Consider the following 24,282-nt stretch of genomic DNA (forward strand, 5'->3'; position numbering starts at 1 on the left):
CCAGGGGGAACACTAGGCTCCCCAAGGTGCCAGTCCCACGCTGGCAGGAGGTGCTGGTGCCAGGACCAGGCTCTGAGAGGTAGGGGGAGCTGTCCTGCTTCCAGGGCAGCTGCCTCCCACTCTGCACCCCTGCCCCAGGCAACTGCCTGCTGCCAGACCCCTGCTTTGATTATGGAACCAGGCTGGGACAATGTCTGCTGCTCCCACAGCAGGCAGCTCCCACCCCTGCCTCTGCAATCGTAGTGGGGGCTGAGAGATTGCTCCCTGTCCCTGGCAGCTGCCTGCTTCTGGTCAGGCTCAGATCATGGAACCCAGGCAAGACCAATGTTCCCCTACCCTGGCAGGAGACTCTGCGCCCAGGGCCAGAAGCAGCCTGCTGCCAGGGCAGGAGAATATTGTATCAGCTTCAGCTCTGCAATCGAAGCCTACCTGGCAGCAGGCAGCTGTCAGGGGCAAGGAGAAAACTCCCATCCCCCACTCTGACAGTAGAGTTGGGGCTGGGAGCTGCCTGCTGCAGGGGCAATGAACATTACCCCAGCCTGGGCTCTGCAATCAGAGCCCACCTTGCAACAGGCAGCTGCTGGGGGCAGGGAGAAATCTCCTGACCCCCACTTTGATCTCAGGGCCAGGAGCTGCCTGCTGAAGGGGTAAGGGGACATTGTCTCTACACAAGTTCTGAGATGGAAGCTGACCCCAGCAGTTGGTAGCCCCCAGGGGAGGGGATTTTTCTCCCACCCTCTGCTGCCTGGGCTGACCAGGAACAATTTGCTCCCAGTCAGTATCTAACCGTTTGCTGCTATGCAGTAGCTACACCACAGTAAATCGACTATCTTTATTTACTAGTAGAAAACCATGCAGTAGACTAATCTACTGTGTAGTTCAGTACACAGTTATATAGTGATGTTTTACTATGCAGTAAAGCGTCTTGTGGAGACGCACCCCTTTCCCACCTAATACAAACGCTTCTGAGTGTGAAGCGATGGCAGGATCAGTTCATTATCATGGTCCAGATTGCAATATCTTTATAACCCAGACAGCCACACTGACTTTAAAGATACTGCTCATGCAATAGAGAGGGTGAGTAAGAATAGTTTGGAATCTGCTTTTAAACTTTGCAGTTAGATTTACAAACCTATTATTAATGTCTGGATCTGTAGTTTAAGGCACATGAAGGAACTGTTTCCCTACTATTCAGGCAATATTCACTGGATGCAGTGTCTACATGTAACATTTACTATGGAGCTGCCTAATTAACTCAGCTGTAAAGTCTCAGCAGCTACATGCATGACCCTATTGTGTCACGGTAAACTAATTAACTCCACCATAGGTTTGTACTTGTAAACACAAGTACTATCCTATGGCAGCATTCTTTAGTGACAGCAACCCACATGTAGACACTGATGGGGCTGATGGGGGCATGAGGGTGTTTCAGTGCTGCTTGTACTTCAGAGCAGTGGACCATGTCCTGACCTGGCAGAGGTGCACGGTGGGAGGCAGCTGTTGTAGAGGCTGCCTGTTGGTTAGCCCCACAATGGAACACCCTCATGTCCCAGCCAGTCCCTCCATAGCACGTCAAGCCAGGTTAAAGCAGCCTCAACTGACAGGGAACCTGGGGGGTCAGTTTAATGGGTGGCAGTCCTAGGTGCACATGCAAACACAGTGCCTGGGAGTAATAAACTCTGGCACAATATTCATAGATTCATAGATTTTAGGTTCAGAAGGGACCTCAGTAGGTCATCAAGTCTGATGCCCTGTCCTGGGCAGGAAAGAGCACTGGGGTCACACAGCCCCAGCTAAATGCTTGTCCAGTCTCCTTTTGAAGACCCCCAAGATAGGGGAAAGCACCACCTCCCTTGGAAGTCCATTCCAGATTCTGGCAATCTTTACTGTGAAGAAGTTCTTTCTAATGTCCAACCTAAATCTGCTTTCCGTGATTTTGTGGCCATTGTTCCTAGTTACTCCAGGGTGTGCCCTCGTAAACAGAGCATCTCCTATTCCCTGCTGCCCTCCCCTGAGGGCATAAGATCACCTCTCAGCCTTCTCTTGTGAAAGCTGAAGAGATCCAGGTCCCTCAGTCTCTCTTTGTAGGGCCTTTCCTGCAGGCCTTTGACCATATGAGTGGCCCTGAAGGTTATCCACATCCCTCTTGAAGTGCAGTGCCCAGAACTGGATGCAGTACTCCAACTGCAGTCTGACCAGTGCCACTTAGAGGGGAAGCATCACCTCCCTGTTTGTGCCAGTAGGGTGGCCATTGATTCTGTTTTATACCAGATCATCCTATTTTTAAAGCCTTTGTCCCCTGTCCATTTCTAAATAAGGAATGGACTGCAAAAAGTCCTGTTTTTCAGTTTATTGGTGGAAGTACACATCAATCATTTGCCCTTGTGATTGTATTGGCTGTGCCTAGAGGTAGGGTGGTTCACAGCCAGGAGGAGTAGGGCTCTGAGATGGACGGTGTGGGGAGGAAGATGGCCTTTTTGTGGTGGCTCTGCCCCTTGCTGCTGATTAACCAAGGGGTCTGGTGGTCCTACCTCTCATTGCTGATTGACTGAGGGGAGCAGTTGTTCCCCCCTATTCCACTAAGGAGTTTTCTTATTGTCCTGGGGAAGAACGGGGGAGAGAAGAAACAAACGGAAAAATGAAAGAAAAACACTTACCTACAGCAGGAGCCACGCCACAGCAGGGATGAGAAGGAAAGCCCATGCAGCTCATTAGCCATGCCTTCATTCAGCTGGGGCCAGCCGGTGACGTTACCTGCAATTGCTGGCTGGCAAAAATAAAAATGGTGGCTGGCCAGAGAAGCAAGAGAGAGGGAACAGACCAGAGCAGAGTTCAGGCTCTGGACCCACTCCAGGAACCCTCTTGGAAGGGAAAAGGAGCAGACGGAAAGCCAGGAGGACATCCTGAGCTTAGGCTTGGTGGCAGTGGCAGTGGACAAGCCACCACTGGGCAAAGCAGGCTGAAAACAGCTCCTGCAGGCTGCAGCACCAGGGAGGACACAAGTCGCAGGGAAAAGTGTGCCAGGACCTACAGAACTGTAGGTGGGAGTATTGGGCATGGTTGGGAGGAGGAGGAGGTGACCCCTGCGGAGAAAGCTCAGCAGGAGCCCAGAGAGAGTGCTGGGCAAGTGGACCACCTACGTTACCCATAAGAGGGGTGACCAACCGTACGTGGGGCACAGCGAACCCATTGGAGTGGAAGACGCTGCAGGAGGCAGAGAAGTGGAGCGGACAAGACTCATGGGAGGAACTAAGGACGACAAAGCTGTCAATCATTACAGAAATAGACTAGGATTGGTCTAGTAAGAAGAAAGGGTTCCCTGGCTATATTACAGGGGAACCAAGTTACTGTGGCCTCTGCGGTGAGAAAACAAGGAAGGGAGCTTGCCTTATACTTAGGGTAGCAGCAGAGGCAGGGGCTTGTGGTTTCTGTTAGGTTTTGTGTTTCTTTTTTGTTTCCCTGGGGTGAAGGGGTTGAGAGAGCGAGACAGCTGGGGAGCATAGCTCACAGGGAGTCCGGGGATAATTTGGACTCGAGGGCCGGAGAGCTCGGGGCAAAGGCAGGCTCCACGAGCTGAACCTACGGGTACCAAGGACCCATGAAGAGGGCAAACCGAACAGGCCCCAAGAATCCCACACCAATAGGAAGGAGTCTGAGAGGCACCATAATCATAGGAGCAAGGGGAACACAGTGGAATCCACCAAGGTGGCATGAGGCCGAGGTGTAGGAGTGGTGGAGCCCCATGAGTGACCATCGGGTGACCTGTGGGCAACAGAGGGACCCAGGATAGTCAACTCCCCCGGGAACATTCAGAGTCATGGCAGATGAGACAGGGGAAGACAACCCCTGGAGGGATCAGCAACTTCGCCTATCACAGGAGCTGGGAAGATACATGGCGCCCATCGCCCGGTCTAAGGCTGCATGGGAGAGGGTGTTGGAAACTCTGCGGTCACACTTATATTTTGGGGATGCAGCAGTGGCCACCCTATGCACTGGAGTTTTTTTGCGTCACATTTATGTAACATGTAGATGCACTCACTGAGACTGACCAAGACTAGCAGAATCACAGGATCAGCCATAGACATGTTGGGAAGGGAGGGGTAATCCTTCATCTGATATTCATACTGGTCTAAAAAAGATTTTTTTCTGTGTAAGGCTTACAGCATTAGGCCAAAGGGGAAGAACTGATGAATGAAGATGTGTGTCTTAATATTAAGCATATCAACACTGTGAGTAAATGGTGGCTTGATCTAATGCCATTGAAGTAACTGGGAATTGGCTTCCACAGGCTTTGGATGAATCCCTAACATGTCAGAAGGTAAGTTATAGTATAATATGAAATATAAAAGTGATTTTCAACCTGTGACTTTGAATTTCCTCTCTTAACTTAGCCTAGGTCATTCATTATTATTACTTCGGTATGAAGTGGGCTTTAAACTGATAACGCTCTTACAGGGACTGAAGAAGTAGTAAGGTTATGACTTTTAAATTGAGTAAAGTTAGCTTTTGATTTGAGCTAAAGCTTTATGTATAGACGAATTGTAGCTACCATTCTTAATGGAGCAGATGTAGTATTATATATTTTCCTTACGGTCTGATGATTTTCTATCATCAGGGAGATCTTTAACACACTCTTCAGTAATGAGCCAAATTCAGGTGGCAGGGAAATTACAGCTTACTTTTCTCCAGAGGAGACAGTCTTTATTCTATTGTTTATCTTCTTAATTGTGTATGCTCTTTCTATGCTTCGTATATTGTTAATTGCTTTTCTGAGCCTCACGTTCTCAAATGACTGATTAAAACTGTAAATTCAGTCTCTTTTAGATTCTGCTTGGAGGAACTACATATATTTACAAATGCAAAGCTAAATGCTCACTCTTCTAATCTGTGTGGTAGGTTTCTTTAAAGCAGTGCAAGGATGTCACTGAAGGATTTGTATATAATGGCATAGGTAAATAATTATGTTATTCAGACTGACTCCTGAACCCAGTGAACAACATTGTCTTTAAGTGGGCAAAGAGTCTCATGTGCATAATTCTGAAACCTGTATTTCCTCCTGTCCTGGTACACTAATATTCCTCCCATATAATAAATAAAAATGAAAAAGGTGAAATGTCTATGGAAGTCTAGATGGCTATGGTAGTTAGGGTATACAGCATTCTGTAGTCAAAAGCACTCAGAGGAGTAGTATTGCTGGCATTACATTCAGCCACCTTTGTTTCCAAAGCCAAAAGACAGGTACACAATACACATTTATAGTCATGCCAATGGGAAGTAGTCTTTGCCATAAGTCCGGAGTGAGACGCACATGGTGTGACTTCGCATATATCTTCTATATGCCACACTGAAGCTTTTGTAATTTTTTATTGACATGATTTAGCTTCCAGTGTGGAGTGGTACATGAGAGCCAAAGACATATGGTGGTTGGGGTTTTATTTCTGTATTGCAGTTGGGTTGTGCAGAGAATTTGGTTGGTTCTTTCAAAGGTGTGGATTGTTTCTCTTGCTGGATAAAGATAGTTTTCATAGGGGTATCATGCTAAATGTCATGAATATTTTCCTTCTGTTAGAGGGATTCTGAAGCCATAATCTTCCAGGAATTATGTGAGAGGCAAGAATTTCTATGGGTGATATCTTTTTTGAACTAACATTGGGTAATTTCTATTAAGATTTGGAACCTTATTTTTATCCCCATACTCTCATAACTTGTCCCAATAACGTCATCTTTCATTTTGGATATAACATCACTGAGTTAGCTGTACAGTGAGGAGTAGGAGTAAGCTGCATGTTTCTGATGGAGTATTGGGAGAAGCTTTATCCCAAATTGCATACTTTCTGAGTTATAATTGTCCCTTCTGGTCTATGGATCTACCTTTTAGTACCACTATGTTAGTTATGTTACTTCTGGTACATTTCTTCAAATTAAACTTTTATTAATAACATAGCACAGCACATGCATATGGAACAAGTAAAAAACAAAGACAAGTAAAAAAAATTCCCAACATCAAATAACATTCCCATGTAGTTTGAGAGAGCACAAGAGAGAGAAAGTAAGAAATAAGTGTTCAGGTAAGGTAGGCACAGAAATTTATTGGCAAAGAAATCAAGGGTGAGAAGGGTTTAGAAAGAATTTATGTTTAAGGAGAAATTTGAGAAAGGAGAGAGAAACAAGAAATGGATGCAGCTTCAGCAGAAAAGACAGCATGAAAAAAGTGAAATGAGCTATAAGACAATAAAGAGATTTTTAAGGATTGGGAAAAGCAATGACACCATAGCATTCATTCTTTTTGAGCCTTCTTAAAAAATGACGTAGTACTTACTTTCACAGGAAATCTGAACTGCATCCTTTGTAAGGGGTATGTTGTGATGATGGCACCTAAAACATTAGAAATCAATGGTGCAGTTGAAATTAAAGCCACCTGTCATGTTTTCTACTTGTGGTTCCATTTCCCCCCAGGATTGTGGCTTGTTACTTTGAAGGCTGAAAACATTACTGCTACTTATAAGATTCCTTGTATTTTCTGGCTTGTGTGAAGGATGTAGGAAAATCATCTCTGTGGATATTTTGTGATAAGAGATTGGGCTTATTGGGTGCATCCAGATGAGTGCACATGTGCCTCTTGCCCCATCTCAAACCCCTTTGAGATGGGGCAAGAGGCATGTGCAGGAATGAAAAAATGTTCCCTGTGCTGCACATGGGGAAATCAAAGTTTAGAAAAGTGGGACAGGCAACTGGAGGCTGGTGCCTCCACGGAGACACTCTGCCTGCCAGAGCTTCTCTATGTTTGGCCCCTTGCCCTGGTGCTGAAACGTGTGGTCTGCCAGGCCATGTGTTCAGCACCAGGGCTCCAGTGCCAGTAGGTAAGGGGTTGGAGTGGGGTCTGGAGAAGAGGGGAGGGGACCATGGGGTGGACACCCACTGGTTCTGCCCACTTCCCCAGCCCCCCAAATCCCTGCTCTGCCTAGCCCCTCCCCCTCTAGTCCACCCGACCTTCCAATCACTTCCCTGCCCAGCCCCTCCAAGCCTCCTGATCCTTACCCCCCCACCCCAGCATCCCTATAGTTAGAAAAAGGCCCAAAACACAACCCCTAGCACTTACCAGTTGTTCAGCTGCCATCTGTGTCACTGGGGCCCCATCTGCACACTGCAGGGCAGAGAGATAGCACCAGTGGCTCAAGCCCAGGCCCTCCTGCCCTCCGCTGCACTGTGCTGGCGGGGGGGGGGGGGGCTCTGCCAGGAGGCCCCAGAGCCTCCCACCCCTGCTTCTAGGTTAAGTAGAGGGTTTTTTCTTGTTTCTTTTTCTTTTTTTCTTCTTTAAAGTGATAGTGCCTGGGGGGCTGCCATGAGGGCCTGAGGGTGCAAGTGGGGGGGGGGGCTTGGAGAGGCAGCAGTTGCAGGGTCTAGAGGAGTGGGGGATGGGGCCAGGTAAGGCAGCAGTCGGGGGGCTGGGGTGGGGCATGTGGGCCTTGCAGAGGGGGTGGTAGCCCCTGTGGGGGCCATTTGGCCCCTGTTGGGGTGCTGTAGCCCCCATGTGGGGTTTGTAACCCCTGTTGGGGGCCATAGCCCCTGTGTGGGGGCTGTACCCTTGTGTGTGGGGGCCGTATCCCCTGTTGGGGGGCCATAGCCCCCGTGTGCAGCCTGAACCCCCTGTTGGGGACCTGTAACCCCTGTGCGAGGGCCATAGTCCCTGTAGGAGGGCAGCAACATATATATTCATGTATTCATGAATTCATGAATGATGTGTTTAGAGTTCATTTTATTATTATGATAAGAGACTTGCTTTAACACTCTAGATATATCAGTAAAACTTTGTCCAACTGATTGCTGTGTTTGTCTCACTGTCTTTCTCTCTTTATAATGGTCTTTTGTTTTACTTGTGGAGGAACATGGATTTTGGGGTACTTTACACAGTGACTTTGGGATTTTTTTTATCAGGGATTTTTCTGTTTTCCAGTAGGGACCAGCAGAATTCCTGAGTGGCAGGACCCTGCCTCCTCAGAGCTGGCACCTTGGACCCAGCTGGCTGTGGCTGACCTACTGGCCAAATGGGGCAAGGAGGACATGCTTTGACAGTTCAAAGCAGGCCCGGAATATCTTCTGGGTGATAGCTGCCCAGATGGCCGGGCAGGGGGCACACATGGCAGTAGCACTCCACAGAGGCCAACTCTGCAGCCACAGCCCACTGACAGCTGGCCCAGAGGGACAGATGCTTCTATTGGCTGTTTAGTCCCCATCTGGGTCTGGCAAGTGCACAGCAGGTCACATCAAGCAGCATCCCCCACTGCTAGACTGCTGCAGTGGATAGAGGGGGCAGGGAATGCTCATGGCTGCTTAAGTCTGGCTGACACAAGGGGTAGTGTCTCCAGGTACCAATTGGCTGTACCTCAAAAGCTCCTGAGAGTGAGTAGCCCTGACCTACTTGATAGGGCAGTGTCCTGGGGTGTGGCGAAGGAACAAACCCTGAAGGATCCCAGGGGGACCCTGGGGGGCAACACACCATGGGGAAAGGAAAGAGGAAGAAAGAATAAACAAAAACAACTCACCAGCGGCAGGAATCGCGGCGGGGCCGGAAGCGGCGGCAGGAGTCGCGGCGGAGCAGAAAGCGGCGGCGGGACCCACACGGATCATTAGCCGTGGTTTGTTTAAAGGGGAAACAGCTGGGAAAGCATGGGAGGAGAACCAGATCAGGGGGATATGAAGGGAGAGGGAGTGGATAGAGGAGGAGGAGAGGCGGCAAGAGAGCCGGGGAAGAAGAGCTCCCGAGTGCACTAGGAAGGTGGAGGACCTAAGGAACGTTGCCGCCAACTCACAGGAGGAATCTGAATTGTGCCCAGGGGAAGACGCTGCCATCGGACCTGAAAAGACCCAGGTGTCCCGACTGCATGTAAACCTGGGGGCGCGTGGAAAACCGAGGCTAGAGGCTTCGTTATCTCAAGTGGAGGGCAACGGACATAAGAAGTAAGAGGGGATCCTTACAGGAGGATGGACTGAGACTCCACGTCCGGGACAAGGACCCTGACCAAAACTCATGGAAGGAATATTCCTCTGCTAGGGGGGCTTAGCAGGTCTCAGAGTGGTGGGGAATGTGCGGTATTACCCAGCACCCTACAAGAGGAAGGGCACTTAGGTTAAGGGAGATAGCATCGCAGTAGGCATACCTAGACGTTTGCCTGGGAAAGGTTGTGAAGGGACCTGGAGGGGTTTCTATAGCCTTGTGATTAGTTTATTATTTTTGTCACCACTTACGCCGCCTGTATGTGAGGATTATTTTCTTTATTATAATTGTTTGGGGCTCTAAAATTAGAGGGAGCCAAGACCCCTAAAGGCCAGACTAGCCAAGAAGGAACCAGGGCTTCCTTGGCCCTTGCGTGAGCCTAGCTGGAACTCAGAGGGACCCTATATCCAGGGAAGGGTCGGCCGTCGGCAACCACGATAGCACACCGCTGAGGCTGCGTCTAGGGCGGGGTACAGGGGAGGTTGGAGCCTCGCGAAGAACGTCATGCTTCGGCCTTGGGGAGGCAGCCAGCATCAGGCAATCGGACCCCTCCGTCACTGAAATACCATCGAAGTCGTGGCAGGAGGGATAAAGAGGGGGAAGACCGCCTGAAACGGGAGATCGTGGGCCACTTCCTTAGGAGACAGAGCAAAAGGTTACCAGCAGGCCCCTGGGCAAGGCGGCGAGGGACCATGTGATCGAGGCCCAGCGGGTGCAGGCAGCTTTTTGTACTGCTGGCCCCGGGCTCTAGCTCCCCCTGACTGCAGATCTAGGAGAAGCCAGGCAGGGTTATTTTGCCCCAAGTGGCACAATTTACTCCACAACAAAGTGCATGTCCAAGCATGTGCGCTGAGGCAAAAAGCCCCAGCTCAAATTTGCACCACCTCTATTTGAGCTGCTGCAAGCACACGTGCTTGCATGTGTGGATGCATCCATTGTAGCCAGTAATAATGGGAGTTAGATGCCAGTCTCTGATGGGTATGCTGAAATGACCTCTAGTTTTTCAAGAATTCATGTGATAATTAATCTCAGCTCCAGTTATGAGCAGAGTATTATGGGTACTTTGTACTATATGACTCCTTGTTGTTGTTTCTTGCTTTACATGTGTCAAATGAGAACAAAATGAATAACAAAAATGAGACAAATGCTACACATCTTTTTCTGCCATGCATACTTTCGATCTCTTAGGATTGTCTGGTTTTTCACTTGCAATTTAATGAAAGACTCAGATTTCATAGAAAAATTTTGTAGCCAAAAGAGTTACAAGAGTATCTTTATTTCTAAAATCAAGTTAATAAAACTACCATATGACACAGAAAGAAAGAATAAACTATAAAACTATAAAACTAGATATTGTAGGACTTCTGTATAAATATGCAACACATTTGATATTTCTAAATATAAAATAGGAGAGCAATACAAATGAAGGTCATATTTGCATTGCAGGACATTTCTAATATAGGAGAACTGCAATATGTATTAAAAATTTGAATTATAACATATTCTAAGACTTATGTTTAATTATATTTGTAAAAAAGGAAAAATTGCAGTTGATAGTACTTCTGAATTCAACGTAGTGTGGGGACAACATCTGTGTAAAATTGGCTTAAATGGGCTTTGGAATTAGGAACTTTGGAATCAGGTATGAGGCAGGAACTGGTCAGTTCAACCAGAGTTCTGCAAATAGGTGCAGTTTTAACTTTACTTATATGATAGTGCCACTAACTTCAGACTTCAAACCCACCTCCCATTTCAAATGGGCTGATTTTATTTTGGAATTGGGATGATTATCACTTTCTGATTTTAAAACAAAAGACCCCCTTGAACTTGAATATGAAGCATGAATTCTCACTGTCTCATTCCCTTTCTGCCAGGTTACATACATGTACATGGTTGCTTTAAGGCTAAATAGGTTCATTTCCAATATGGTTGGATACTATGGTATGGGGTCATATGGCTTACTGTAATGTAAAATGTTTACACAGAATACCAACAGTACCTTCATCTGAAAAGAGGATACTGTGTAAATATTTCTTCTGAAATTCAGTCCTGCAAGTGTAAAGCATAAAAATATAGGGTCTCATGGAGCACATTCTTTCATGGTAAAGAGGAACAGAATAAACTTAACTACCTTCATCTCAGGAGAAAACATTCACTGCTGGTTAAAGCTCTTCATTTTTAATCACTTGTCTTTCTTTAGTCTGATTTTATGATCACTGTGTACTTTTTGTGAGGTGATTGTAACATGCCAAAAAGTAAACCTACTGTACTGTGCCTTGGCTAAGAGTCAGCTTTGTGAGCCAAGGATTTCTCAGTACTGAGATGTACCAACCATCAGAGCATCTCGTCCTTGGCTTTCTTTAAAGTTTAGAGATGATTTATATTAGATTTGACTCTTCTGAAGGTGATTGTAGCCTACAGGCTGATAAACGTGCAGACTTGAGAACTGTAGTTATATGATGTAGACAGAAGAAAATCTTGCTAGAGATAGTAGAACAATAATGGTTTGCATTTTAGAGCATTTCCCCATGAGTATTATCACAGGTTACAGCTTAGACATAGAATATTGAGGGGAAAAAAATCTCAAAACTGCTATCCAGGGAGTTTGTGACACAAAGAGACCTAAAAACTTTTAATCACAATCATGCTTGAGGACAGGAGATACAGATACCAGAGTTCTGTAGAGGGAGAATAGCAAGCTCTAAAAGCAATTTTCTAAAATGTGGTTTTATTCTAAATCTGAATAAATATTAATTTTTAAAAAAATGTATAGAAAGGGCAATTAAAATAATTCATTTCAGTTCATTGAAATGTCCTTTTGTACTATATCATTTATATTTTTATAATTTTATTTTGTATTATACTAAAATTATACTATAAGAAGAACTGTCTAGAATTTCTTTTAATGAAAATTTAAAAATGAGTAATTGGGACATCTCATTTTGATATTATTGGAACATTTCTCCATTTTTTACAAAGCAAATTTCCAGTAAAATTGACCTAATTTAATAGACCTTTTATTTTTAATGAATTCCACATTTTACCATAACCTGCTCCTGTCAAAGTTGCTCCAGTGAGCTCTTTCTATTACTCCATTTGTCTGAAATTAATTTACCATATGTCTTCCTATAAGAATCTAAGGAAATGCCTTCAATTTCCTAGGTATTAAATCACAATGATTTTCAATGGGACTTACGCATCAAGCTTACATGCTTTAGAAATGTTTGCCCTTTTTCTTTTTTTGCTTAATCATAATTTATGCTATTTAGATGTTTTGTTCTTTCTGTTGTGCTGGTTTCTTTTATTCTGTGCATCTAACTCTATTGTATTCACTTGTTAACATCCTGGTATAACAATATCCCTTTTGTTAGCCAGGCAGTGGCTCACTGGGGCATGGATTGGACTGAAACCATTCTGAAAGCTGCAAGAGAATTATTTCAGCAAATTGCTCTCATAGTTGTCCCAGTTTTGTAGCAGAAGAGATTATTTTCTTTTACATAAATCAGATTGAGATTCTAGCAGAACTTCAGAGAGGTTGAATTTGTTCTGATCACCACTATCCTGAAAACTACCTTTACCCCCAGCTCCAACAGTACCAAGTCATCAGTTAGGGAAAATGTGTCACTCAGAACTCCAGCTGTACAAGTTTTGGCCTAAAGTAACTAATGAGACTTAATATTTGGCTGTCTCACTAGGCAAACTTTTAAAGGGCCTAATTTTTCAGAAAGTGCTGACCACCTCTTATATCTGGGCATGTGTAAATATTTCAAGTTTGGCACCCAATATCATGAGGCTATTTTAGAATACAGGACATTTGCCATCATTGTTTTAAAATTACTTGACAGTGGTTTACTATTCATTGGTTAACTTCATTAATACTTTTGAATACATATAATTTTAATGAATAATTTGCATATGCTGAGATTTTACAATATGGTGCTTTACCTGGACTTACCATCAAAGGAGTCATTTTAATTTTACAAAATATCATGTTACAACATTGTGAAAGCAATACATAAAAAAGGTTTATTAAAGTGTTTAGTAAGTATGATCTTAAAGAGTGTCTTTGGAAAAGGCATAAAGTACCATATTAAGACTTCTGAAATACATGTCATACCTTTTTTTGGCCTTTATGCCATATTCACTTCATTAAATCTCTTTGTGTTGTGCTTTGGACTGAAAGGGGTTCTTCAGGAATTTTAAGAGGAAAAAGTTTTTTAATTATGAATCCTTCAGGCAGGATTATCATTGCTGTTTGCTCACATTTGAACAAATGCTAACACCAAATAAACACAGTTCCACACCCTCATGCACATGTGGCTTTTCTTTTCTCCTTCATAGGGAAAGATAGTTGTCAATAAACTTGAGTAAGACATTGGTCTTCACTGCTGGATACCTTATATCCAATAGATTCACTAAGTAATAGTACATTTACAGCTTTAACTAAAATAATACAATAAAATGAACAACAAAATTATAACATTGTAAACTATATACATGTTATTATAGTATATATATTTTTGTTGTTAATTTATTGTATTGTTTTAGTAAAAGCTGTAAATAAAGTATTATTATATTCACTAAGTAAAATAAACATTTGAAATGCAGCAACCTTGGGGAGGGCTACCATTTTTGTCGTCTCCCAAGCCATATATCAGTCTTGCAGAGGTTTTTGCTACCAATCTCTTCCTTGTAAACTGCTTTTCTCCTATTGTGCATATATTTTAATAAAAACACCCAAAGCTAGCAGTAGCTGAACCAGACTGGCAAAAAACTAAATTCCTTTAAGAACTGGGCATACGGTTACAAAATAGATTATTTTATTTATTAATATATTTTTCATTTGTGGGTACTGTTTAAGAATCACCAGAATTAAAACAAGACATCAGTATTGTAGTTTAATTAGCCCAAAGCTTTATTAACATATCAGGGAATTATGCAGCAATACCTTCTAAGCCATTACACCTGCTAAAAGGTTGCTACCAACTATCTGATGCCTTTTCATGGATTCAGGTATCATTGCTGGGACCCCAGTCAATTTTTGTATAAGAACTAAATGGCTGTGGAATAGGGGAGTGTCTGCTTGCTGTACCAGAAGGAGTAGGCCCTAATACCTCACTTTTTTCTTGGAGCTGCTGTCTCCTAATTCATTTATAATAGTTTATTGGGGAACCAGGCCCCAAGATTATCTGTAACAGATCCCTGTCAACAGGAAGTACCAGCAATTTTGCTTGGCTTTCTCCATCCTACTTTCACCAGATGTCAAGATTGTTGACAATTCCTTCTGTAATAACAGAGCATATCATAATAACTCCTGGTCAAAGTCACTGAATAATATGCTTGAATATGCCAGGTATTGAATGTACAATGTCAAGACAAGTAATCGTTGAATTTATCTGATCTCATAATTTAGGTCCCAGCTAATTTGCACCTATCCTGGTTTTGTTCACCCAGGGGGTCAGGTAGTTCTCTTGTCAAATCTTTAGCTGGAGCCTAGCTACAAATTCCTAATCTTTCTTTGAACTAATTCTTCACTATATTTTTTTCATTCCCATATTATTTTCCTCCAGACGCACAATGATTTCTTAATGTAGCTTGTAGCAGGCCAGTTGGGGGTGCTCCTATGTTGATCCACCCACCTCGTGCCTGACCATGTTCCAGGCTCTGCGTGCCTCCATGGGGGTGCCTCACGTCTGACTGAACCCCTTCCAGGAGCACACCTGCTAGCCTGGGGGTAGAGCAGCCACTACCCAAGGATGGGCTTAATTCTGGCTCTGCACCCCCTGGGAAACACAGGCCTAGTAGCCCTTGAGGGTACTTGATTCACTTCAAGAACTTGGGATGCTTCCCTCAGTCAGAAGCACAAGTAGTGATCTCCCTTAGTCAGCCGAACCAAGGGGACCCCAAGGCATAATCTAGACCCACTCCCAGTAAGTCTCCCATGCTAGGTACAAAAGAGAACTTTATTGGTTACAAGGGGTAGGGTTGGAATAGTGTATATGGTAGAAAAATAGGGCATAGGGATATCAGAGAAGTCCCATAGAGCAAACTGGCATGGCTTTGATCACACATCTGAATTACTGCAAGCTATATATCTAGTTAGATCTCAGGTAGCTTACAAGTATCATCCAGAGGCAGGTAAAGATTCCCTCTGGAGGCTGGCAGTTCCTTGATCATGAGTTTTGAGAGAGAGAGCAAGTTTCAGATGGTCCAGCTCTTCTCTCTCTCTGAATCTTCCTCATGGCTGCTACCCCCTCCTCCTGGGCAGTCCTTAACTTATATAGGCATTATGACCTCCTTTACCTGGTCCAATGGAGGCCAGCACTTGTTGGCTGTGAGCCAACCAATTTGAAATGCATCACTAGTTGCTGAGTCTGTACCTCCCCAGGATGTGATGCCAGTCACGTAGGCAGAGGGAGCAGATTTCCCCCCTCTCTCAGGAATGTATCCAACTCAGGTTACCTAAAGAGATGGGGTAAGGTGTGTATCCTCTGCTGGGCCCATCCTAACCAAATTGTCACAGAGCAGAGTTTTTGGGGAGAAACAGAGATGGCCTTCTGCCACATAGCTCCTCCTCTAGATAATGGAAGTAAGAGTGTCATTACCCACAGAGCATGACAGACCCTCCGTAGTAACTGAGAGTTTTCTCACTAACTATGAACTTTCAAGTGAACTGGACACTGGCCTTTGGGAAAGGTTCACAGCACTGTGCCTGCATAAGATGCTGTGATCTGCTCACATGATTTTGAAGGATGGCCCTAATCATAAGAATATCTCATTTATTATCAACTTCAGCAAAGGGCCCCCTTGCACATACTCATATATGCTATACTGGGCTCTTCTTCAACTTGTCCTATGTAGATATCTAATCAAATTCCAAGGCTATGTACAGACATTCAAAAAGCTGAAGGAAGAATCAATATAAGCAGTTTTCTCTGAGTGACCTAGTTAAGATTGGGATTGAGTAGTATACATGTCCACCCTTGTGGGGGAGCAGGGTCATGTGGGGCCTGTGCTGGTGAAGGCTCACAGGCAAGAAGCACTCTTACATGCCTCCCAGCATGCACTGTGGGCTTCCCAAGCTGCTGGAAATTGATGAGCACAGATGAGTGCCCTTGGACACTCATGATTAGCTGCCAGGTATGAGCAACCATGTCCCCAAACTCCTACCACCTAACCACAGATCCTCCCCTATGTCCCACTCAGAGGTTTCCAGAAGAGCCATAGAGTAAGTGCACTCCCTTGTTAATTGTACATGCCTATGAGTCTCAGCCTGCACACACCCCACCATAGCACCTCATTGGTTGTGCCTAATCCTACAGACCCAGGAGCTATGGCTTATCCTATTTGTTACCCTGTGTGACTCGTGCTGGAGTCTGTGGGACATAACATGTGGCTGTCTAGCCATAACCTGGTAGCTGGTCACCATGGGATGCAGCTTCCTGCCCCTGGGCCAGCAGCCAACCATTCTGTGCAGGGCTACTTAGCACACCTTGTGCCTACCCAGTGTCCTGGGCTGGGTCACTACTTCCACATGGCTGGCAAGGATGAGGCCACCCAGGATATCATAGTCACCAGGGTGTTTTGGCACCACCTATAGACTGTTCAGTGCCAGTTCTGGGCCCAGAGCATCAACACCAACTGGCGAAAGTGGATCGTCCTGGCCACCTAGGATAACAAAAAGTTGGTCTAGACCTTCCACATGCACCAGGCCACCTTCATGGACATCACTGCCCAGGTGGCTCCCCCACATTATTTGCCTAAACATCAACATGTGGCCATCCCTCACTCCGGAGAAGTGGGTGGCCATTGCCATCTTGAAGATGGCCACCTCCAGCAGTCTCTACTACATTGCCAACCTATTTGGCATAGGCAAGTTGATGTCCAAAGAGGCATGTCTTGTCATCCAGAATGTCCTGGCCAACTGCTTCATCTGCCTTGTCCACCTGCAGGAAGCTTACATTACATGGCCTTCCCCAACTGCATGGCGGCTGTAGATAACACCCACAGAGCATGACAGTTTGCAGTGACATCTGGGGCCATGGACTCCTGGAACTCTGTCACAGGACCCCTACTCCCACCTCCCCCACTCCTCTGTCCCAGTCTCCTGCTGCAGGGACCCTGAACCCCTGCAACCTTAGGTCATGCCTGGAGCCTACCTCATGTGCTAAGACTGACTGCATGAGCTGTTCATCCCTGATATGGCTGGCACACTTCCCTGAAGCAGGCTCTCCACCTGGTGGTGGACAAGCTGGGTAGATGGGCTCTGATGCCAACTGCTGTCCCAGTAACAGACTGGCATGGTACGTTGGTGGACTGCATTCTCCCCCTGGTTCTGAGTGCTCTTGTGTCCCTCTAGAACTGTTCTGAAACTGTTTTGGGGACCTGCATACATGGGATGACTGCCACGGCTGGAGGGACATGGATTGGCTGAAGGTGGAGTGTTCTGTCATGGATGACCCTCTGGTTCCACACCCTTTGCCTGCCCTCACTCATTGGAGTGAGCTCCATCAGGGGCCTTTCTGCTTCCCTCAACCCACACCTTTTGTCTGGGTCTCTCTTCCTCTCCTCTTGCTTGCAGACAGGGTGGGATGGGGACAGTTCCCCTCACCCAGCATCCAGGGAATGCCAGCTCTTAAACCTCCTTCCCCCTTCCCTGTTTTCCCCCATCTGCCCTTCCCTTGATGGAAAGATGTTTCAGCTCTGTGTCTGTGCAGGCGCAGTAGTTGACTCCTGGCATTTCCTTGGTGAAAGTCAGCTGGGCCCAGAGGGATGAGCTTCCATTATTCCAGGGGGAATGCCAGTCAATATGCCCTCTTGCTGCAGCACATGTTCCCCTAGGTGGTAGGGTCCTCTGCTTTGAAGGCATGGAGGGGAAGCAATATGAACTGTTGATGTCACTATGAACTATTTTTTAAAAATCTGAGATAACTCTTTTCCCAGTGAACAAAGAGCATCCTGGCACTGGTAGCCTCTACACTATGCCAGTCTGTAATACAATAACCAATAACTAGGCAATTCCTAACTGCTCCAGACTCCTGTACAGTATTCCCAAGTCTCACCTTGCCATTTTGTAACTGTTTTTAATCATGTGTGTCAGCCCTCTCTCATTTCAATGCAGATTTCAAAACCCTTATGTTTTATGTGAATCATCTTTTGCTAATTAGTTAATAGTCCAGATTAAAACTATCACTGTTAACTAAAGCCCACAATGAACATTATGACAACCTAGTATTCTCCTACTTAGTGTTGTTCAGTAAATGACATAAAATAGTATGTGATGTCCATCTATGATACCACGTAATGTGATATCCCATTCGGAAATAGGTCACAATATGATCCCCACTTGCTATCAGGCAAATTCCTTAACCTCCCACAATACACCTACACATGCATAATGCAGGTTACTTTTTAGTAAGCCAGGTGTGGTCAGAAACCAAAGCATGACCAATCACCATTCTGACAGTCAGTCATTAGCTGCTAGATGTTAACCCTGCCTCAAGTATAGCTTTAAATGTAATAGGGCAGACAGTGGTGAGCTGGTTATACAACTCTTCCAGCGAGTTAACTCCCAGAGGTCTATATATTTTACTAGTTTCACAGATTCAGTCTTCACTATTTGTCTTGCCTAAATATCCCATATTTTTCCAGTGCATGTGAATTAACTTTCAGGTCCAAGTAGGGCATCTAATTCTCCCTTCAAAACACAACCTAAAGCTTTCTTAAAACAAGCAAAATATTTTTAATCACATGAATAAGTGAATAATATCAATGAGAGAGTGTTGTGACCACTAGATTCTCATAAAGAGGAAAGGGTGGCATCTTTTGGCTCTTCTGGGACATGGCTTTCTGTGCCTTTGAGGTTTTAACACAACGTTCATTTCTGAGTTATTTCTGGTGCATTTCTGGACCCTGGCATGGCTTTACATGCCAGATTCTTCTAGAGAAGGTTCAAGTGGCACATCCAGCTTTGTTGTAGCTGCTGCACCATAGCTGCATTTAGCCAACAGGGTTAAAGAATAAACAAAAAATGAAAGTAAATATATGAAAATATTATTGGCAACGGGTTGAAAACCCTAAAAATCTAAATACATAAGGCAGGTTTTTCTCCCCAACCACTTTTTCTGGGTATTGTCTAAATAGATTTCAAGCAGGGGTTAAAACAGTAGCTTCCTTATTATTTGTATGTGAAATAGCTTCCACACCCATTAATAATGACAGAAATTAATTATAGGATCACACAGGCTTCTTGGAAGATGTTAACTGATCTGTGCGCTTTCAGCATAAAGTGTAATATAGTCTCCCTTCCCCTACTTCCCCCTTTCCTTTTTCCCAGGGAGGAGAAGAGAAGTATTTTTATACTTTGAATGAGTGAGGCACTTGTAATGGAAGCGTGCCAGTACCATAAGTACCATAATGGCTGCTTGTAGGCATGAACCCACCCACCCCCCTCCCAAAATGCACTTTACTTTAAATTTGGTGGGCTCCCATGCTGAGCCCAGCACATGCCCAGAAGAGGCAGTGCATTAGTTTGACCCAGCTCTGCAACATCTGCATAGATCAGGCGCTTTAGTGGGGGGTTTTTGATGCTTTTATCTCATAACTGATTGAATCAGTTTTAGATAAAATCACCAAAAAGCCCCACTGAAGCACCTGATCTAGATAGATGCTGAGGAGCCAGGTCAACATAATGCACCGCTGCTTCTTGTAAAACATTTTTTTTCACATCTGCAAGCAGCCAATGTACCTATTGGAGGTGGAAGCAAAGGATTGTCTGTGTCTAACAAATACATTGATAATACAATTTTTGGAAGGAAACGGGATGTGAAGGAAAGAAGTAGATTATTTGTAGCATGGGATTGGAGTTGGGGTTCCAGGAATAAGCTATATGTTCTCTCTCATTCATGATGCTCTGAAGAATCTATATTACATGGGAACTAGTGTATCAAGATTATACTGGTCACAGATGAGTACATATTTATGCAATTATATAATCCATTCACTGGTTTATAGACCCTAAATCCTCCAGGGAGTGTCACAGATCCCCTTGTCCTCAAGTGCTGGATTTTGCATTTGTGTCTGCTTTAACAGAAGGATATTTTAATCCATGTAAGCAAACAACTCCTTGTTGCGTACACATCGGAAGAAAAGGAAATGACTTCTATAAATATTTCTAGAAAAGGTCAGTTTTAGCTTAAATTCATTATACTGGTTTAAGATGTCTCCCTGTTTAGCATACAAAGAGCTGGATCAACCTGATCTGCACAAACACTACTGTGTACTCTTGCATGCCTGCCTGAAAAAAAGTGGTCTTTCATCACATCATCTCCCATTGTACCTTGAGTCCCTGTGATCTCTGGGATTAAAGCATGGGAGGAGGTTTCACTATGGGAGGAGGTTTCACCATGGGAACAGATAAACATTACACATTGCCCTATTCTTTCTTCTTAGTGAGAAATCTGCTGAAAAAGGAACCTATATTATAGTAAGTGGGAATTGAAGTTTAGGTTTGAAAAGGAATTTAGCCTTGTGCCTCACCTACATCTGAAGAATACAAACTGGTGCCCCAAGTGTTACTATATGCAGCCAAATCTCTTAATACATACATACATGCTTATACAATAAAGATCTCTTTTCTACAGCTTTGCCTTTACCACATCACTTATTGCTAATGGAAAAATAGGAAGAATCACTGAACAGTGTCTGGTAGAAGAGATCCTGGTATGGTGGTTTGATTGGATTTGTACAGTTAGGAAGCTTAAAAGGGTTGCCCCAGGGACCTGGAGAGTGTCCAGAGGAAAAAGACCTTTCTGGTCTTCCAAGGTTCCTGAGTTCTGGAGTTTCTATGGAGCATGTAAAAAGCTGCCATGTGGACACAGTTCCAACAGGTTCATGCAACCAGGTCAGATGACGGTGTCATTTAATTATAGTGTTGCAAACTTGCAAGGAGTTTGTATTAGTTGTTTTTTCAACTGGAATCTTGTGAATATGGAAGAATCTCAGCATTCAGTTTCTTGACTTCATATTTGCTGAGGAAAGCAAGAAAATATGACTCAAGCACACTTGAAATGTTAAAAAATCAGGAGAGATATAAAGCAAAATTCAAAATGACTATTTAAAAAAATATATGTGTTAAGCCAATCTCATGACTTTTGGAGCCTGTGAGTTTGGATATTTATAAGCACCAGTGATGTAGTTATTCTCAGATGGTTATATTTACAGTACACACAGGGTCTAAATATTTTATTATGTCTCTGAAACTTTGGTTAAACTATACATTGTTAGGGAAATTCAGTAAATAAAAATGTAGAAGAACTAAATATCTGAAGTGGTATGGAGCAATATCCTCAGAAAATTGATATACTTTACTGAAATTAATTATAATACAGTAATTAACATCAGCTGAAAATACGGTTAATTATTTTTAGAAAAGATTAATGCCAGTAGCTCAAAAGTTAAGACCATATTCAACCACCCTGACTTGATACTTACATACTCTCTCCACATCAGTAGTTGTTCTACCATGGACTGGGGACATTGTGTCCCCTAAGGTGACTGTTCACATTTTATCATATATATTTCACCATGTATAAGTTGAGGTTTGAAGCCCAAATATTGACCCTTATTTTTCCACCTTGACTTATAGACCATATCCAGGGCCCAGCCAGGCCCACACAGCTTCTGGCCAGGGCTGCTGCTGCCATGGCTGCAGCTGCCAGTGTACTCAACTTCCCACAGTGTCCAGCAGCTCCTTGTAACCCTGCTGCAGCACTTGGCACATCAGGCAGGGAAGTGGCGGGATGGGGGCACTGCAGTGCAAAGCATGGGGCTGAGGCTGGTGGGAGTGCAAAGCCCATGCTCAGGGGGGTGGTGGGAGCAGAGAGCTCAGGTGGGCAGGGTGTCGGTATGGGTGTGGTAAGGGAAGGTAGAGGGTGTGGGGACCCTTCTCCCCCTTCCCATTGCATGCAGTAGCTGGCAAGTGGTGGGTGCTCATGGACTGTGCAGGCACTGCTGCCCTGTAGCACGTGGTTCTGCTGGAACTCGCATGTCACTGAGGAAAGGCACATGTGCTGCAGCCAGATGTCTTCCCCACCCCACATTGTGCACAGTGGTGAGGAGCACAGCCTGCCCAGCCTGCCTCTATCACACTGCTTTCAGGGGCCAGGGCTGGGGCCGGAGCCAGATTGGGTGCTCAGCTGGCACAGCCTAAGCAGTGCTGGCCCTGGCTCCTGAAAGCAGTGTGCCAGCTGAGCACAAAGCCTGGCCCTAGCCCCTGTGGGCAGTGCTACCTGGGCCACATCAGCTGAGCACTGAGCTTGGCCCTGGTCAGGCAGTGCTGGTCTTGCATGTGTCCACCCCCTGACTGTCTTGCCTGCAGCAAGGGCACGCAGCGGCTGATACAAGTTGATCCCATATTTCTGATCCAAAAAGTTAGGTCAATTTAAACACTGGATCTATGAAAATCCCAACTTCCTGAATCAGAAAAATGGGATTGACTCATATACCATGTTGACTTGTACACTGTGAAATATGGTAATCATTTATTTTTTAACCATGTACAAATTTAGGTTTCTTATTTGCTTTATTTTATTTTTGTTTAATTTGTCTCTTTGTATAGATTTGTGCTGCAGAAATAATACTTTCTCATTCTTTGTCATTTTTATTTAATGTTTGAAACATTTGCATTGTGTTTTTCCCAGTAAAACCATGTATATCTGAGTTACAGGAAAAATAGTTTAGCACCCTAATCCTCAAAGAGTACAGTATATAGTGGAGCTGACCTGGACCTTAAGCTGGAATATGGTACTGACTACATCACCTTCTTCTTGTGCTAAAGTTGAAGAAACAGTGGAGCCCTGCTTTGGCTACCCCAGTGGGCCTCAATGGCCTATAAGCAGGACACCTTTTTTTTTTACCTGGGCCATAATCACCCAAGTCCCAGTGGCAGTCCCTGTGGGTATCTCTATACCACTTCAAGTGCTCTTGAGAGCACTACTGAAAAGCATGACATGTTTCCCTGTTCTTATTCCTACTCCACATGTGCCAAACCTGGAAATGAGGAAGTAAAGCTGCTCCAAGTAACTACAGCCACCACTGTCAAGATCCATTTCTACCTGATTCTATCTGTTTGAGAGTGGTGGAGGGTAGGTAGAGAGGGCACTCTACAGTGACTAAACTTTCCTCCCCAGGTCATAATGTTATCTCTATATATGCACATTTTAATACGGTTTAGATAGTTTCATAGTTTCTAGGGTCGGAAGAGACCTGAGCAGATCATCGAGTTTGACCCCCTGCCATGGCAAGAAAGAGTACTGGGATCAAATGACCCCAGGAAGGTGTACATCTAGCCTCCTCTTAAAGACCCCCAGGGTAGGAGCCAGCACCACTTCTTTTGGAAGTTGGTTCCAGATCCTAACCACCCTGACTGTGAAGTAGCGCCTCCTGATATCTAGCATAAATATACCCTCTACCAGCTTGTGATCATTATTCCTGGTCACTCCTGGTAGTGCAAGGTGGAACAGGGACTTTCCCAGTGCCTGCTGGTCCCCTCTGACTAATTCGTAACAGGCCACTAGATCCCCCCTCAGCCTTCTCTTCTGGAGGCTGAATAGGTTCAGGTCCCATAGCCTCTCCTTGTAGGGCCTGCCCTGCTGCCCCCTGTTCATGCGAGTGGCCCTCCTCTAGACCCTCTCCATGTTGTCCACATCCCTCCTGAAGTGCAGTGCCCAGAACTAGATGCAGTACTCCAACTGCGGCCTGACCAGTGCCACATAGAGGGGGAGGATCACCTCCTTGGACCTGCTTGAGATGTATCTGTGGATGCATGACAAGGTGCGGTTGGCCTTCCTGACTGCCTCCCCACACTGCCGGCCCATGTTCATCTTGGCATCAACGATGACTCCAAGATCCTTTTCTGCCTCTGTACTGACAGGAAGGGAGTTCCCCAGCCTGTAGGTATGGTGCCGGTTGTTCCTCCCCAGGTGCATCACCTTGCACTTGTCTGTGTTGAAACCCATCCTATTCTCATCCTTCCACCCCTGCAACCTACCTAGGTCTGATTGTAGCCTATTCCTCCCTTCTAGCGTGCCCACATCCCCCCACATCTTAGTGTCACTAGCAAATTTGAACAGGGTGCTTTTTACCCCCTCATCCAAGTCACTGAAGAAGATGTTGAACAGCGCGGGCCCAAGGACCGAGCCCTGCGGAACCCCACTGCCCACGTCCTTCCAGGTTGAGAAGGACCCATCCACTACCACCCTCTGGGTGCGGCCCTCCAGCCAGTTGGC

Source organism: Crocodylus siamensis, chromosome 4 (assembly GCF_052110815.1).
Source record: "Crocodylus siamensis isolate JL-2025a chromosome 4, ASM5211081v1, whole genome shotgun sequence".
NCBI classification, from domain to species: Eukaryota; Metazoa; Chordata; order Crocodylia; family Crocodylidae; genus Crocodylus; species Crocodylus siamensis.